Source organism: Oryctolagus cuniculus, chromosome 8 (assembly GCF_051225735.1).
Source record: "Oryctolagus cuniculus isolate XC-2025 breed Fujian yellow rabbit chromosome 8, ASM5122573v1, whole genome shotgun sequence".
Lineage (NCBI taxonomy): Eukaryota > Metazoa > Chordata > Mammalia > Lagomorpha > Leporidae > Oryctolagus > Oryctolagus cuniculus.
Genome location: NC_142874.1, coordinates 127,242,839 through 127,249,202, shown reverse-complemented (window position 1 = coordinate 127,249,202; position 6,364 = coordinate 127,242,839).

Genomic DNA, 6,364 nt, shown 5'->3' with positions numbered 1-6,364 from the left:
CTGTTAAATATTTGTGCAGTCCTATTCATATTTTAAAAACTTTAACGGACATATAAATTGTAATAGTATGGAGTACCCTATGGTGTTTTGATGTGTGTATACATTATATAATGTCCAATCAGGGTAAATGTATTTATCTCCTCGAACATTTACCATTTCTTTATGATAAAAACATTGAAGACTCAATTTTCTAGTTTTCTTTACAAGAAATATATAGTACATTAACATTGTTTATACTCACCTTACTGTGCAACAGAATCACAGAAGTTCTTGTTCCTACCTGACTTTAATTTAGTACTCAGTAATCAATCTTTACCCCTCCCTTTATTCCATCCTCTCCCCTTTCTTCCCCAGGCTCTGGTAACCACATTAAACTTTTAACTTCTGCAAAATCACTTTTTTTTAGATTCCACATATGAGTGGGTTCATGTGGTACTTGTCCTTCTGTACTTGTTGTATTATATTACTTAATCTAATGCTCTCCAGTTCCATCCATGTTGTTATGAATGACAAGATTCCATCCTTTTAATGGCTGGGTAGTATTCTATTGTGGATATTCACCACATTTTCTTTTTTTTTTTAAGGTATATTTATTTATTTGAGATGCAGATCTATACACACACACACACACACACACAGTGAAAGAGAATCTTTCATCTGTTGGTTCACTCCCCAAATGGCCACAACAACTGGGACTGGGCCAGGCTGAAGCCAGGAGGCAGGAGCCACTTCTGAGTCTCCCATGAAGTTGCAGGATTCCAAGCACTTGAGCCATCTTCTGCTGCTTTTCCAGGCACATTAATAGGAAGCTGGATTGGAAGTGGAGCAGCTAGGAATCAAACCGATGCCTGTATCGGATGCAGTTCTTGTAGGCTGAGGCTTAACCTGCTTAGCCACAACCCCAGCCCCACCACATTTTATTTATTTCATTTATCCATTCCTCAGTGTATTAACACTTAGGCTGATTCCATTTCCAGTGGACATGGGAGTGCAGTTGTTCTGTTGACAGAGTGATTTCATTTCCCTGGCATATATATCTAGTAGTGAGATTACTGGGTCATATAATAGTTACATTTTTAGTATTTTTGAGGAAACTTCATATTATTTTCCACAATGACTATACAAATTAACATTCCCACTAACAGCATGAAAGGGTTCCCTATTTTCAAGTGCTCATTGGCATTTGTTAGCTTTTATCTTTAAAAGGATAATTTGATTGATAGAATAGAAACACAGAGAGAACCTCTATCCTTTAATTTGCTGCTCAAATTTCTTCAATGGCCCCTGACTGGTGCTGGAGTCAGCAACTCAATCCAAGTCTCCCATGAGGATGGCAGGGACCAGCTACTAGAGCCATTACCTGCTTCCTCCCACTGGAATCAAGAGACAGAGACAGGTAAAAAACCCAAACACTCACTATGGGATGTGGGCATCTTAACTGTTATGCTAAATGCTTGTCCCTTTTTTGATAATAGCCAATTAACTGGAGTGAGATTATATTTTATTTAGGGTTTGATCGCTTTTCCATATACCTATTGGCTATTTGTATGTCTTTCATTGAGAGATGTCTGTTTAGATCTTTCCATTTTTAAAATTAGATCTGTTTTTGACTATTGGTTGTTATATTAATCCTTGTCATATATATATAACTTGCAAGTATATGCTTTCATTTTTTTCAGTTGTCTCTTCACTCCATTGATGGTTTTCTTTGTTGTACAGAAACTCTTTAGTTTGATGCAGTCACATATGCTTTTGTTTCCTGTGCTTTTGGGAACTGATCCAAAAATTCCTTGCCCATTCCAAGGTCATAAAGAATTTCCCCTATGTTTTCTTCTAGTAGTTTCAGTTTCAGATCTAATGTTTACATTCTTAATCATTTTGAGTTGTATCAATCAATCTTACTGGTCAGATTATCCATGCTTAAGTTTGAGTAAGAATGATTGATGATCTTTTTTTGATTATTTCTTTAATTTTATAATTGTCTAAATTTTGAACTTGCTATTTTTGTACTTTATTGCAAGTGAACATGGATATTGGAGACAAAACTATTTAAATGCTATTACTGTATTGGTATATGATTATACATAATATAGCATGGATATTTATGTTTGTATGTTATCTATCATTTCACATTGAGACCATGTAGAAACTTTTTCTGTGTTGTTATTTTAACTTTCATGGTAAGTGCTATGCTGTTATTTACCAATACCAGTATGACTTACCTTGGAATTTATTAAATCACCAGTTTGATTTATTTATTCAACTAGTTTGTTTTCGTGGAAACCACAGCAGGAACAACATTATGGATAAAGGATGATTTTGACTTAGGCCATTGATTCTTCATGGTTTATTTGTTTATCCTGTCTTAAAATCATGTATTTAACACATAGCTAGTAAATATCTACTCTGCTAAACCTTACTGGTGATAAATAAGGAACACATTCTTCAGGCCTTTAGAGAGCTCTTTTGGCGCTGTAAAAGGTCCACTGGACATGCTTTATGTGCCTCCTCAGTTTCTCTTGGTCCTGAATGACTCCTGGATCTTGAGCAGCTTACATCAGCTGCTCACCTGGGCTTCTGCTGGCTGTCACTCTGTGCCCAGAAGCATCTCTTATGACTTCCAGGTTTGGATGGCATACTATATAGCAGAGCATGGAACTGGGCTTCTGAGGTAGCTTTTGAAGGTCTAGATATATTTCCTAATGGAATGTTTTGGTTCTGAAGTTTATTGTTTTAGAATAATTCTTTGGAGATATGGATAGGTAAAAAATGATGGGAGGGGGCCAGAATTGTGGCCTAACAGGTAAATCTACCACAGCATCCCATATGGGCACTGGTTTGAGTGTGTATGCTCCACTTCCTATCTGGCTCCCTGCTAAAATGATGACATGTGATGATAGATCATCTGTGAATCTAATGGAGATCCTCTGAAAGTGATCTGGCATTTCTCTCAAGCAAATTTTAGAATCTTTTATGTTTTAGTGTTGAAATTTTGACTACAATGTGTCGTGGTGAATATCTTTTCTGGTCATTTCTGTTAAGAGTTCTATGTGCTTCCTGAACTTTGATATTCCTTTCTTTCTCCAAATTATAGAAGTTTTTTTTTCTTGTAATTATTTTACTAAATGCACCTCTAATCCACTCTCTCCCACACTTTCAGGAACTCCTAAAACCTGTATGTTGTGTTGTTTGATAGTATCCCATAAATCTCCAACACCAGTTTTAATTTTTCTAATTTCTTCTTCCTTTATTTTTGGTCTGACTGAAAAATTTCCAAACATTCTAGCTTGGATCCTTTCCTCTTCCTCACCAAGTCTGTTGTTAGGGCTTGCCGTTGTATTTTGTTATTTAACATATTGAATTGTTCATTTTTAATATTTCATTATGATTTCTCTTCAAAATCTCAATTTCATGGAAAATTTTTTCATTCATGTCATGTATGGATTTCTTTAATTAGTGAATTTGCTTCTGAGTATTTCTATGGTTAATCTTTTGAATTCCATTTCAGGCATTTCATCAATCTGTTCATATTCATATTCTAGTATTGAAGTATTGTGTGACTTTGGGAGCCATCATTTTGTCTTCCTTATTCTTTCTTGAATTTCTGCTTTTATAATTTTTAGGCATTTATGGAGGTACTTGTTAATTTTTTCTTCTGATGGCTTTATCTTTGGACTATGCCTCATGGCTTAGTGGAGTGTCTGCTCTTTCAGTGAATACCTAAAGGTATTTGCTGTGTATGGCCAGGGAGCTCTGGTCAGTGCTCCAGGGCGAGGCAAGTATCCAAGGTGACACCCAAGTTGTGCGTGGTAACTGAAAGTGGGGTATGGTCACCTCTTTTGGTATAATCATGCCCTTACTTCCTCTCTTCAAAGGTGATCCATGCTTGGATTTTAGCCCTTACTTGGTATAATGCTCATCCACGCTTTCTCTCCTCTGGTTGTTGGGTGGGTACAAGATTCTTTGCAGCTGGGACTTTTGTTGAAATGGCTTCTTTTCCCTGTCTGTTGCTAGGTGTGTGCATCTGAGCTGCCGCAGGTGCCTCTGCTCACAAGACGGCATCTGTGCCTGCCGGTTGCTGGGTATGCACACAAGAGCTGCCGCAGCTGCTGTCTAGTTATGTCCAAAATGGTGCCCGGCCTCTCTCAGCTGGTTGTCAGGTACTGTTGTAGGGGAGATGGGGAGAGAGAAACGTGCCCCCCCCCCCTTTTCTCCTGAGGTCTCTGGCCAGACTCAAAGACAGTGTAGTCCTTAGGCTCTCCCTCTGGCTATATCATCAGTGGCATAGGCTACTGCAGTCTGGTCTCACCTTGCTTTCCAAAACTGGTGCTTTCTCTGGCTGTGGGCTTCTGGGGTTGTGTGTTGTATCTGTGCTTGTTGTTGTGCGTTTGCACCTTCGACACAGATCCACGGTATCTCTCCTCTTTCCACATAATCTCTACTGCAGTTTTCCCTGCAACTCTGCCCTGAGAATGTGCTCACTCCACTCCACTTGGGAAATCTTGTGCAGGTGATTTGAAAGGGTGCTCTGAGGTTATTCCTCCAAGAAAATGAGGAAAGCCAGAGAGGGCAGAGGAAGAACTCAGACAAAGTATGGGTTCAGCTAAAGTCTGATCCAAGTCTGCGTCCATATAGAACACTGGGGCATAATTGGAACCACAGAGTTGCCACCCCATTAGGAAAAGAGACTGACCTTTTGCACTTCTGTATTAGTTACCCATTAGCTGAGGTCCATGTGTCAGTTGAGGAAAACTTTTCAGGTATATCAATGTTATATTCTCCCATGAACTAATGACAGTTCTCAGAAGAGGGCACTTGTGGGCCCTTGGTAGCCAATACTCCCATTAGCTAATTGAGGAGTGTTCATGTTTGTCAAAGTAGCCTGAGTAGCCATACTAGGAAATTATTGTTTGAGGGCAACAGAACTCCATTAAATGGAAATTAAACTAGATTTTCACAATGAATATAGAGTATTAGGATAAAACACTACTTTGGGAATCAGGAGATCCCTGTTCTCTTGTGTGACCTTCAAGCATCTTGGGTTTCATAGTAATTTTTATAAAATTCATAATATGGTCATTAAGAGTCTCTTTCAGCTTCAGAATAACTTTGCATTATTCTCTCTTGCATTCAATTTTCTACTAATTAAAATAATCTATTTTCATTTATTACCCCTTATTTAATTCAGGCCAGGGCTGAACCAGGCCAAAGCCAGGAGCCAGGAGCTTCATCTGGATATCTCACATTGAAGGGCAACACTTGACCCATCTTCCAGTGCTTTTTCCAGGCCGTTAGCTGGGAGCTGGACTGGAAGTGGAGCAGTCAGGTCTTGAACCGGCATCCACAGCAGATGCCGGCATCTCAGGCAGCAGCTCAAGTTACTACACCACAATGCTGGCTGCTTTGTGACATTTTACTTATGGATTCATCAGTTGTTTGTTTTCTGTCTTAGCTATTATGAACAGTGCTGCAATGAATGTGGGGCTGTAGATACTCTTTGAGATACTGATTTTGTTTCCTTTGGCTATATAACTAGTGGGAGGATTGCTGGATCATATGGTAGTTCTATTTTTTGAGTATTTTTTGAGAATCTTCCATACTGTTTTCCATTGTAACTATACCACTTACATTCTTACCAGCAGTGTACAAACATTCCCTTTGCCAAATTTATGTTTTGTCTGTTCAGTGATAGTCATCCTAGGTGATAACTTACTGGGGTTTTAATTTGTACTTCCTTTATGATTACTGATGTCAAATAGCTTTTAGTATACCTGTTAGCCATTTGTATGTCTTCTTTGCAAAGATGTCTATTCAGATTGTGCTATGTTTTAGATATTTTTTTTCTTTTTTTATTTTTAAGTTTTATTTAATGAATATAAATTTCCAAAGTACAGCTTATGGATTACAATGGCTTCCCCCCCATAACGTCCCTCCCACCCACAAACCTCCCCTTTCCCACTCCCTCTCCCCTTCCATTCACATCAAGATTCATTTTTGATTCTCTTTATATACAGAAGATCAGTTTAGCATACATTAAGTAAAGATTTCAACAGTTTGCACCCACATAGAAACACAAAGTGAAAAATACTGTTTGAGTACTAGTTATAGCATTAAATCACAATGTACAGCACACTAAGGACAAAGATCCTACATGAGGAGTAAGTGCACAGTGACTCCTGTTGTTGACTTAACAAATTGACACTCTTGTTTATGGCCTCAGTAATCACCCTAGGCTCTTGTCATGAGCTGCCAAGGCTATGGAAGCCCCCTGAGTTCACCGACTCTGATCATATTTAGACAAGGCCATGGTCAAAGTGGAAGTTCTCTCCTCCCTTCAGAGAAAGGTACCTCCTTCTTTGATGAC